Source organism: Gadus morhua, chromosome 4 (genome assembly GCF_902167405.1).
Source record: "Gadus morhua chromosome 4, gadMor3.0, whole genome shotgun sequence".
Lineage (NCBI taxonomy): Eukaryota > Metazoa > Chordata > Actinopteri > Gadiformes > Gadidae > Gadus > Gadus morhua.
In genome coordinates, this window is record NC_044051.1 from 17,466,132 (window position 1) to 17,478,772 (window position 12,641).

Here is a 12,641-nt window from a genome sequence, read left to right on the forward strand (position 1 = left end):
CGCGGCTATTAATCACACATTTTTGCACCCTGTTGTGCCTCGTCCCACACTGCGGCACACTCCCATTCACTCCCTCTTTGCTCCGGAGCCCGGACAATGAGACACGCTATTAATTTGAAAGCGCCTAGCTGCAGGCGACTCCTTGGCCTGCTACAGAGTGCCTCCATTTGTTCAGCGCCGGGTGCAGTGAGATGGCATGTTTATGTTTGGTTAAACACAAAGCACAGACGTGGGCCCTCATGCGAGGGCTCTATTCATCAGAGGAAGACACCGCTGAACCCGGGCCCCACACCAGCACAGGACCTCGCAAACAGAGTAATTGTTCATTTGTTTACAGTTTGTGGTGTTTTTCTTCCAAGACAGAGTGAAGGGGGGGGGGGGGGGGGTTAATCAATGGTATTGTATCTCCACAACGAAATCTATTAACACTGATACATCTTGGGCTTCTTGGTTTGTTAGACTAGTTAACTCTGGAAACCAGGTATTATAAATATTATTAGTAGTATTTAACATTATCATTATAGAGTTTGCGTGTTTCTTATTGTTGGATACTGATAGGTTTGAAAAGGTACATCATATATTATAATTGATTTCATATTATTAATGACATATTTTGAATCATTAGATGGGCCATTCTATTTATTTTCAAATCAATCTTGTGAGTGATCCAGCTCATTTACATATTTTAACATCAATACACCTGACCCCGCCTCCCTCTGGTTCCTTGATGGTCGCCTCAGCCACCAGTGGTGTTCCGTGCACTCCACGGTTTCCACGGTGATCTATGACCACTGGGTCAGTCCAGCATAAAAAAAAAGACACACACACACACACACACACACACACGCACACACACACACACACACACACACACACACACACACAGCCTCACCTGTAATCAAAGAAAAAACATTGATATTCGCTACTGATCTGTGCTCTAAATGTAATCGATGTACGATTCCAATAATTTCAATATTTTTTACTATAAAAATCGCTGAATTCGCCTTTTTCCTGTTCCCAGAGGGGAGATACGCGTGATGAGGCAGCGAGCAGTGGTGCCTCACCGAGAATTGAGCAAAGTTTGCATGCCTTTTGCTTTTTCACCGTGTCACTGAAAAAGCATGAAATGAGGGAGCCAGTACCTCTGCCTCACTGAACGGGGCGTATGCGTGAGCCCACAGAGTTTATAGGATGCTTCCGTTACCTTAATTTACGCAGAGTCATGTGCACTACATCCGTTTGTTTATTTACAAAAATAATTTCTGACTGCAAAAATGGTTTCTCAAAACTGGACTTTCAGTCCAGACTACCGATGCCGGAGCTAAATGGGTTGCTTCAAACAACGGGACAGAAGATAACGCACTCTTTTCAAACAGAGTGGCACCGCCGAAAAGACTGTATGGCTGTGCTACGAGAAACCTGTACTATATAACAATTGGGTTCATATATATTTTTAAATCGGACTCTGAAAAAGTCAGTGCCTCACCAGCCACGAACCTCACCGCACGTCTCTGCACACATAAACACACACACACACACACGCACCCCAACATACAAACAATGCTGTCATTGCTTGGGAGGAAGAACCTTGATGTAGGTGCTGCAAATATGAATTAACCGTGAAAAATATACGCAGGTGCTTAATAATTTAATCCATAGCTTTTAATAAAATCCCTTAAAAAAATGTCATAGCAGTTCATTTCAAAGCAAGTAGTAGTTTAACTTGACAATGCCCGGAGAGCAGCGACTTCAATTTCAATAATTCAGCATAGATACGAAACAGAAATCTAGCAAATCACTGATCTCTGAAGCACCGCACAGTCGATCTGGGAATATTGTTCAGTCAGCTTCTATGCATCTCATACACAACGTCAGTAACAGGCACGCATAAATACTGGTACAGGGACGGAGACAGACAGACAGACAGACAGACAGACAGACAGACAGACAGACAGACAGACAGACAGACAGACAGACAGACAGACAGACAGACAGACAGAGAGAGAGAGAGAGAGAGAGAGAGAGAGAGAGAGAGAGAGAGAGAGAGAGAGAGAGAGAGAGAAATTCAACGTTAAGAGACCGGCCAATCATAAAACGGGCCGCTGCACTAATGAATCCTTGAACAAGCAACGATGAGAAGCCTCATCACAAGCATTTTGAGAGTACAGCTAATTTTCAAGATCATCGCTACATTTTGAGGGGCCGATCTATTATCGAATAATCATCAGAAGGGCTTGAATCTCCCATGACATTCGTAACCTCTAATCGCATCTACTTTAGCTCGGCCGACAAGTTATTTCCATATCCCATTTCCAATCGCATTAAGAGCCCCTAACTGATCAACATTCACCCCCTCCACCACCAGTTTTAGCAGTGCTATGGGATTAGGGTTGTACAGTTAATTGCATTTTCATCTAATTCCTTCTGCAATAAGAAAATCATTAAGGTTATAATCAATGCATTGCAATTTTCTTAACAAAGTAAATGATATTGCACGGCCATTTCATTCAAATCTAAATCATCAACGATCACAACTCAGCAATTAGCACCCTAAAAAATCACAAGTGTGATTGTGTAGGGTCAAATCACAGGCGTGCCCCCCCCCCAAAGACAACACGGGATGATAAGCGCTGGGTATTAACCAGGCAGGAGGCAGCTGCTTACACATAACAAACAATCACCCAAATCGACTTATGAATTCTCTGTTTTGCTAACTAAGAAGCTGCAGAATACTTATTTGTTGATCAGTGACACACAAGCGTTGTTGACATTTCGTAAAAACAGGGGAAAATAACACAACTACTACCCTACCCTCGTGTGTGTGTGTGTGTGTGTGTGTGTGTGTGTGTGTGTGTGTGTGTGTGTGTGTGTGTGTGCGTGTGTGTGTGTGTTTGCATGCGTGTGAAGATGGGGTATGTGATGGCATGTGTGTGTCTGTGTGTGATGGCGTGTCTGTGTGTGATGTTATGTGTGTGTGTGATGGCGTGTGTGTGTGTCTGTGTGTATGCATTTGAGGATGAGAATGCGATTCATCGCGGAATCTCTCCCCTTTATCCGTATGCAAGCAAGAGCCTATTTGTATGAATTCACAACATAAATAGAGTCTGGCAATAGTCAACAGTCCATTGATTAAAGCGGCTGATGTCAAGGTATGGTTTAGTGTGTGTGGGTAAAGGCGCGCGGCGCTCGCGGCAGCAGATGAGGTGGTCTGCCTTCCGGAGCAGAGGTGAGCGAAGCAGAGGATCCGGGGGTGGAGGGAGAGCAGATGAAGGGTGGGTGTTGGAGATAGAGAGGAAGGCACCGAGGGAGCATCTGTTTAGGTCAACCAAATGTGATCCATGAAGACTTATCCCAGAGCGATTCCAGGAAAATACTTTGGGAGGACATTTCAGTATTATTAAAATATCTTGCGCCTCAAGGAGAGAAGTAATTATTTATATTCCACCGAGCATGGAGACAACCGGCTTGTTACCTATTTGAGGAGGACATTTCCCCCAATATAGAGTTACACTACACTTTAGCGCACTACTACTGTGTGCTGCGATTTAACACTGGATTATATACCAGTTAACAGGATACAACACGATAATGAACACTATCCGCTCCTGATTGTGACCAAGGCATTATGTTCAAACAGTTCTTCATGCCCCCCAGCCCCTCTCCCGCCATTTCCCAGTGCCCCCACAGGGCGCGTTTGAGAGGGACTTCAAAGAAACTGTAGAAATGGCAGAACAAATTTCTTAGTTCATTCTCCTGCATGGCCACGACAGCATGGCCACGACAGACGGACATGTCAGTGTGTGTGTTGGTGAGTGTGTGTCTGCGTGAAGTTTGTGAGTGTGTGTGGTTGTCTCTGGCTTTTTTCAAATATTGATGCAACCCTCTGGTCTATCATCTGAGGACTGTGCTTGTGTGTGTACACACAAACATGGACACACACGCATTGCAAACATAAACATACACGCAATAGGATATAAACGATATGATGATATAAACTGGACTGGAGCAGTTTGGGGGCTGAGGAAAGGCAGCCGACACTCTGCTCAGGGATTTAGAAGAGAGATTCCTGGTCGGTGGGGGGGCTTTACGTCCCCGCTGGTTAAAAGGAGCAGCCAGAGGGGCTCTGGCTGTGGAGATAAACCACCGCTTGGTCATTGTGCAAAAGTGTTGAAATGGGGGTTCAATAACTTCATTATGGCGGCTTATTGTAGCGCAAGGTAGTATTTAAAATAGGACATATTTTCTCCACTTTCGTTTGTGAACTTTGCCAAGAGTAAATTGTATTTTTGGTGGATTTGCGTTGATGGGAGGTAAAGTTGGTAACACTTTATATTAAGGTCCTTGTAATAAGCCTTAGTTAATATGTAATAATACCTTATTATATGCTTATTAACATTAATATATGTTAATAAGTGCTGTCAGTTAAACGCGTTATTAACGGCGTTAAAAAATGTATCGCGCGATTAACGCAATTATTTTATTTAAGAAAAAAAAAAAGATTTTTATTTATTTTTTCTTTGGCTCAAAACAAAGAAGCAGTAGCCTGACTGCTATGTTCAAATGACATTTGTTCAAAGCAGTCGTTTAATTGCACTATAGGATCTTTTTTTGTATCGTTCTGTTTTGATCAGTATATGCCAATGTTGTTATCATTAAAAACTCATTTGCACAAGGCAAGCCGATGCACTTCACCATGTTGATAAGAGAATTAAAATGAGAAGAATTATGGGACAAAATAATCAAGGGATTTTTAGCATAGAAAAATAATTTGCAATCAATCGCGATTAATCGTGAGTTAACTATGACATTAATGCGATTAATCACGATTAAATATTTTAATCGCTTGACAGCTCTATTAATAAGACTATCAATAAGTGTTAATTATAACATAATAAACATGTTTATTGTGAGATTATAAGACCTTTATAAGATAAGATAAGATATATTTATTTGTCATTGCACAGGAGTACAACGAAATTCAGTGCACTCATGTACTGGTCTCATTTAAAAAGAAAAAGAAAAGTAACATAAATAGTAAATAAATAAAAAAGAAATACATTCAACATTTCGTTCACTCACTACATTCATGTCGTCATACACTATACCGTTAACTTAGTGCCATCGTATGCCTATAAATACTATGCCTTGAAATAGTAGTGCAAATATGTAAAGTGCTGGGCATTGCATTAGGTGTAGATGTCACTGGTTAATACTGTCAGAACTAGTGGATTTATTTCAGGTCAGAGTTCAGTATGGTGACTGCTTTGGGATAGAAACTGTTCATGAATCTTGTGGTGCGTGTTCTGATGGACCTGTAACATTTCCCTGAGGGCAGTAGTTCAAACAGGTAATTGGCAGGGTGGTATGAGTCTTTCAGAATGTTGTGTGTCTTCTGCAAGCCTCGGGAGTTGAAGATGGTGTCCATGGTAGGTAGCTGTCGGTTGATGATGTTATGGGCGGTTTTTATAATCCTCTGCAGTGACTTTCTGTCTGCAGCAGAACTGCTACCAAACCACGACAGGATTCCGTAGGTGAGCACACTCTCGATGGAGCAGTGCTAGAAGGACCTTAGGTGCTGTGGTGAGAGATTGGCTTTCCTGAGTGTGCGGAGAAAGTATAACCACTGCTGTGCTTTCTTTACTATTGCTGTGGTGTTTATTGTCCATGATAAGTTCTCTGAGATGTGTATGCCCAAGAATTTGAAGCTGGACACTCTCTCCACCGTCTCCCCGTAGATGTGTAGTGGTGTGTGTGTGTGTCCTGCTTCTTCCTGTAATCAATGATTAGTTCTTTCGTTTTTTTCATGTTGAGGCTCAGGTTGTTCTCTGAGCACCACTCTATCAGCACTTGAACCTCCTCTCTGTAAGCGGCCTCATCACCTTTGGTGATCAGTCCCACCACAGTTGTGTCATCTGCGAATTTCACTATGGTGTTGGTAGTGTGAGATGGAGCACAGTCATGTGTGTACAAAGAGTAGAGTAAAGGGCTCAGTACACAACCCTGTGGGGCCCCTGTGCTGAGTGTCAGAGTGGGCGAAAGGTGCGGGCCCATTCTGACCGCCTGTGGCCTGTTTGTCAGGAAGTCCTTAATCCAAAGGCAGAGATTGAGTGTTATACCCAGGTAGGACATCTTGGAGAAGAGTCTGCTGGAGATGATGGTATTAAACGCAGAGCTGTAGTCCACAAACAGTAGCCGTGCATAGGTCCCCTGCAGCTCCAGGTGGCGCAGAACGGAGTGGAGGGTCGTGGAGATTGCATCGTCTGTTGACCTGTTGGCTCGATATGCAAATTGATGAGGATCCAGAGTGGGTAATAGGGCAGCTTTGATGTGTTGTAGAACCAGTCTTTCAAAACACTTCATGATTTCAGGTGTCAGTGCCACAGGCCTGTACTCATTGAAAGATGTTATTGAAGTCTGTTTAGGAACTGGAACTATGGTGGATGTCTTCAAGCAGGTGGGGACAGTGCACTGTGATAGAAGATATTTGTGAATACTTCACCTAACTCTGCAGCACAGTCTCTGAAGACCCGTCCTGGGACCCCATCTGGGCCGGTTGCCTTCCGTGTGTTGATCCTGCGGAGATTACGGATCACGTCAGCAGGCTGAAGGACGAGGGTCTGGCTGTTGGTGTCTGTAGCCGAATTGGTGGTTGTAATTCCTGATGTGACGTATCCCCTGCCATGCCCGGCGGGGGTCAGAGCTGCTAAAGAGGTCCTCGATCTTCTGTTTGTATGCTGCTTTAGCATCCATGATTCCCCTCTTCAGGTTTGCCCTGGCGGTCTTGTACCGTTGCACGTCACCGGAATGGAAAGCAGTGTTGCGTGTCTTTAGCAGGAGTCGGACACCCCTGTTCATCCACGGCTTGTTGTTAGGGAACACACAGATCTGTTTTGTGGTAGTGATGTTTTCCATGCAGCATTTGAGGTAGAACAGTACAGAGGATGAGTAGATGTCAATGTTGTCCTCTTCAAATATGGACCACTCTGTGTCACTGAAGCAGTCCGCAGTTGTTCGGAAGCCCCCTCTGGCCACACTTGTATGACTTTGACAGTGGGTCCGCTTGTACAGATACGTGGTCTGTATGCTGGAGTCAGGAACAGTGAGATGTGGTCAGACTGTCCAAGGTGGGGTAGGGGTGATGCTTTGAACCCATGCTTGATGTTGCTGTAGACATGGTGTGTTACGCCCTCTTGTTGGACAGTGTACATGTTGGTGGAATTTGGGGAGCACAGTCTTTAGGTTGGCTTTGTTAAAGTCATCTGCTATTACATAGACTCCATCAGGGTGGTCACGCTGTTGATTGCTAATGGCAGTTAGCAAGGAGTCCAAAGCTGTTTTGGTGTTAGCATCGGGAGGAATGTAAACAGCAGTGATAATGATAACTGTGAATTTGCGTGGCAGATAGAAGCGGCGACATCTTACGGATAAATACTTCACGTCTGGCGAACAGTATGTGTCCGTTGTCACAGCGTTTGTACACCAGTTCATGTTTGTGAAAACACATAGCCCCCCTCCTCTGCTCTTACCGGAGTCCGGTGTTCTGTCGGCTCGGTGTGCTATGCGGCCCGCTAGCTCGATAGCCTCAGCCGGGATGGTCGGGGTGAGCCACGTCTCAGTGATCACCATAACACAGCAGTCCTGGATGTTTTTCTGCGTGGATATGGTAAGTTCCAGTTCTTCGATCTTGTTGGGAAGTGATCTTGCATTCGTGATGAAGAGGCTTGGTAGTGAAGGCTTCTGCGGTTGATTCTGGGTCAAACTGAAAGGCTTGAACGACTGGGTTTCTACGAGCCATTGCGATACAACCACCGTAAACAGAGCGCACGTGGCTGCAAGCTGCTCAGGGCCACACCCCCACCCTCCTCCTTGACCTGCCTTGACACGCCCACCGAAACAGCGCATTTGGGGGAAGCTCAATGTGCGACTGGCTCGGAGTGGCTGTAACTCTGCACCACGGCTGAATTCCGGGAACGTCTTTGAATACTGTGTTAGTTGCCCACTAATACCTATATTAAAGAATACATAAAATAGCATGTCATGGGACCTTTAAAGGATATATTATATGAGGCACAAAACAGATCACACTCGCTCAACATGTGCGGATTTGTTAACCTTAATAAGCCTAAAAAATGCTTGATAAAGTTTTAACAATGACATAATCGGTAAGTTAGTAAGACTCAATAAATGGGTTTGTAATGTTTTTATGAACTATATTATGTTATTAACACTTATCAATGTTAATAAGCATATAATAAGTGTCTTATTACCTATTAACAAAGGCTTATTACCAGGACCTTAATATAAAGCGTTACCGCGTAAAGGGTAATGTTGCTGAATCGCCGTGCTGTAGCGATTAGTATGGTAGTATACCTGCTGCCTTTTTTAAGAAAGCATTCCTAAAATGTTCCAAAGGTTTTAGAAAGTGCAGCGTTATCTCATCCGTCCAATGGAGGGTTCTACGGCTGATCCGGCCCAGGCTGTGGGTAGCCCACCATAACGCTACCTCTCTATGGCTCGTACATCAGAATGCATCATGGGAATTTCTGATGAGGATCTTTCACCACTGTCCAAAACCTCCATCAGCATCAACCAGGCTCATGAAAACGTTGTTTTTGCCACGTCTCGTATGTGAACCACTGTGGCAGTTTCAAACTCAACAATGTCTCCCCATGATGACAAATCATTTCATGATCGGTTACCAAAATAAAATACCTGTATTTGTCATTGTTTTTGCATTGTGACGTTTGTGATGGACAAGCAAAATTATTGTGATCTTAAACCCCTTTCTAGGTCATCAGCAAACTGCTCAAACAATCAAGATTTAACTTTTCACGATGATGAAACATTTTATTATCCAAGGATGAGCTCAGATTTCGTCACACATCTTCAAAAACAGTCCACCTGTTTGTAACGAAAGCTTCTCTGTGTGTGTGTGTGTGCTTGTGAGTGTATGTTTGGTGTGTGTTTGTTTAATTGTATGTGTGTTTGGATGTTTATTAATCTGCTTTTATATGTGTGTATATTTTGTAGGTGTGTGTTTAATTGTATGCATGTGTGATGGGATGTTTATGTGTCTGTGGAGGTGTATGTGAAGATATACGTGTGCGTGATACCCTGTGATACCCTGATGCTTAGCATTTCTGTCTGAGTGTATGTGTATGTGGGTCGCCATGGTAACGCCCAGGTGGTACATGCGTTGTCTCCGTCTGTGTTGTGACAGCCTGTCAGCCCTGGTCCCGGTGGTGGGGGAGGAGGGTTCTCCCTCTGCTCCGACGATAATCAAAGAGTAAACACGGCGAAGCAAAAGTGGGTTACTTGAGATGTCAACCTTATAACAAAGAGGAAGCACCATCTCTCTCTCTCTCTCTCTCTCTCTCTCTCTCTCTCTCTCTCTCTCTCTCTCTCTCTCTCTCTCTCTCTCTCTCTCTCTCTCTCTCTCTACCATTCTTAGATATCGACTTAATGGATGGTGGCTGGCTTAGCTGGGATACAAATTATATGGGTCATAGTTGTGTGCATTAAATACACCTTTGCTTCTTCCCTACAGGTATATCAAGCAAGGGATGCACACACACAAACACACACATTCACACACACGTGTGTTTTGCTAAATAAAGCCTAATTTTAGCAGCAGAATAACAGGGTATCAATTCTTAATGATGATTTATTTTTTATTGAGCCTTTTGATCCATTCTGAAGGCAAAACACAAGAGACTGGCTCAAAACAACAGCCTCTTAAATCAATTGTCTATGCTACATATTCTGTTAGTACAACCACACGCCCACAACCTGACATAGCGCACACGGTGCTAACAAACCATCAACATACTACCGCTGTTCCTATTCCCTTCAGTATGTCGTTCCCTGGGATAACGTTGTGAACACATGTGTTGATGATTAACAGAACACATGTGATGGAACTCCATTATTAAAGACATTCATGAATGAATTGTGGCAATCGTGGCTCTATAGAAGGTTTACAATCCATTAAGGTTAATCCATTTATGCATTTTGGATTTTCTTAATAGCATGCCTTACAGCATTTTCTAGATTAATGTGTATTTTTAGGCAAATGTTGTAAAATGGGGCTGATATCAACATGTCATCATCGGCAACGTTTTTTTGAAAACGTATTCATTCATAAAGTAACTCCTCTACTAGAGAATAAAAGGATGTGAGGTTTCAAGTTTTCAAGGTTTTAAGTTAAATTCTTTATGTTTTTAAACAGATCAATTAGATTCCACATTTAATGCTGCTGTAAGTAAGACTCGGGAGTGGAAAATATAGAGCAGAAGAGAGTAGGCTTTTGAAAACGTATAAACTCTGCAAAACGTCTACTCCTTCCCCACCTTTCTCAAGGGTCGGCATTTCACGCAACTGTGATGAACAGGCAAAATGATTCCCCAAGGCAATCAAGGAAGAGACGCTCTGATTGGTCAGAACTCAGCCGGGAGCGTTCTTGAATCTAAATGGTCTCAAACAGAGGCATTCTAAGTCGACTCAAAACCGATGTTCCAACAGTGCATTTCACTCACTAACAGCTGATGGACGGCTTTGCCTTTTCTAACAACTTAGACCCAAATAACAGTGCTTGAATCATACCTACAGCCAAGATACAACATTATCATCAATGCTGTGCTACATAACATAACCACCATAGAGGGGGCAACACACAGTGCTTGGCCTATAAGTCACATGACCTGCATGTCCTCAATCCCCCATCCACAGCGTGGTTCTGTGTCTTCCAGCACACAAAAAATGCAACAGAAAACGTTATTTTTGGTCCCAATGGGACCTCCACACCACTCCACTACTCTCCAATCCGACATCCAGCCCCCCCCCAGCCCCCAGCCGCCCCCCCCAGCCGTCCACACGGCTGCGCTCCACGCACGGAGCTCACAGGCCGGCTCAAAGGACCAGGACGAGGGGCCGTGCTCTTCCATTGTGGATCCCAGGGGAGGCTCCTCCTCCTTCAGGCTCCTCACCCTCGGTGGTGAAGCCGCCGTGGTAGTGGTGGTGCCAATCTGATGGAGCTCCTCCACCTCCCGATCAGCAAGGAGAACGTATAGGATCAAGCTCACATGAATTATGAAGCAGAAGGGACTGTGATCCTCATAGCAGAGGAGGACGCTGGGAGTCTGCTTCGTCTGAGCCCGGGGCCGGTGGCGGTCCCCTTTTAGAAGACGTTTTCGGCGTTATAAAGAATGCAGAATAAAGAATGTGTTATTGTTCACGTTGAACGCCGGGCATGGAGAAGCGCGTCCCCACCACAGATTGTTTTGCTGCTCATTACTAATGAAGCGTTCGCCTCCGTCGTCCTTCTTAATAAGTCGGAGCGAGACGGGGGGCTCGTGTTCTCGTGAATCCCAGCCCCACCCCATTAATATTTGAAATGAGAAACCACAGCAACACTAAAAAATACATTGTGGTCTTTCAAGGATGGATGGGAGCATTTGTCAAGCGTAGACAAACACACACACACACACACACACACACACAAACACAGCACGTACATGCGTGTCAGCAAATCCTCTTTTCCCCATGTCCCACACATTCTGCTCCGTGCCCGTCACATCAGTGGCCCGTGAGCGAGCGAGCGAGCACACGGCCGAGTGGGCAACACGGCGCGGTGCGTTTGACTCACACACACGTTGTTGTTGTTTTGGGGACTTATTTTGATGGCGGTCGCTCTGGTGGGATATTTACGACGATGACACACACCCAAAGTACACCCAAAGTACAGGACTGGCGTCATCGCCCCGACGGCTGTGCGTGCGTGCGTGCACGCGAGAGAGAGAGAGAGAGAGAGAGAGAGAGAGAGAGAGAGAGAGAGAGAGAGAGAGAGAGAGAGAGAGAGAGAGAGAGAGAGAGAGAGAGAGAGAGAGAGAGCTTGTCGTTCAGGCGGGGCGGTGCTCTTGGGTCTGGTGGAACGGAGGAAATTGTCGGTTTAGTGATTGCCATACATGAGACTTACACTGGGGTTGCATCATAACCCTTTATCGGACTAACCGATGTGTTTCCAGAGACCCGGCAGAAGCCTCCCGTCCACCCCTCTCCCTCTCTCTCTCTCTCTGAAAAAACAAATCACTTTCTCCGGCTAACCTTAGCAAGATTTTCCATGCAGCCTAGCACTACATTGCGGTCCTTGTAACGCGGACATTTCAATGACCTTCCTTCCGATACTGAATTCAATCTGTTGCCGCTCATTTCATGGTCAACAGGTATACTACCCTTTATTTAGGTGTTTCACTCGTATAAACAACGGATTAACTTCTGGTCCACATCAGCCAGTTTGTTTCTCATCCTGAACCACAGATGGTCTGTAATGAGCGCTTAATAATTCAGAATACAGGAAGGTCTGCTTGCAGAATGGCCCACTGCCATTTATGATCTGGTGAAGCTACTTGACTTCTCCTACTTCATTTCCCATCGGTAAATGTCACTCTTTCTTAAATGGGCCGCTCCGGCCGCTACTAGTTGTGGTTTCTAGTAGCGGCCCCCCTCCCTGACTGTTATAGAATGTGACGGCGGTGGCTCTGCTTTTTATGGGAAGTGCTAAGTGTGTTATATTCACAAGAGAGTCGGTACATAAATATTGTTTCCATTATCGGCCACAATCACTCTAATGAAACTCCAGAGAG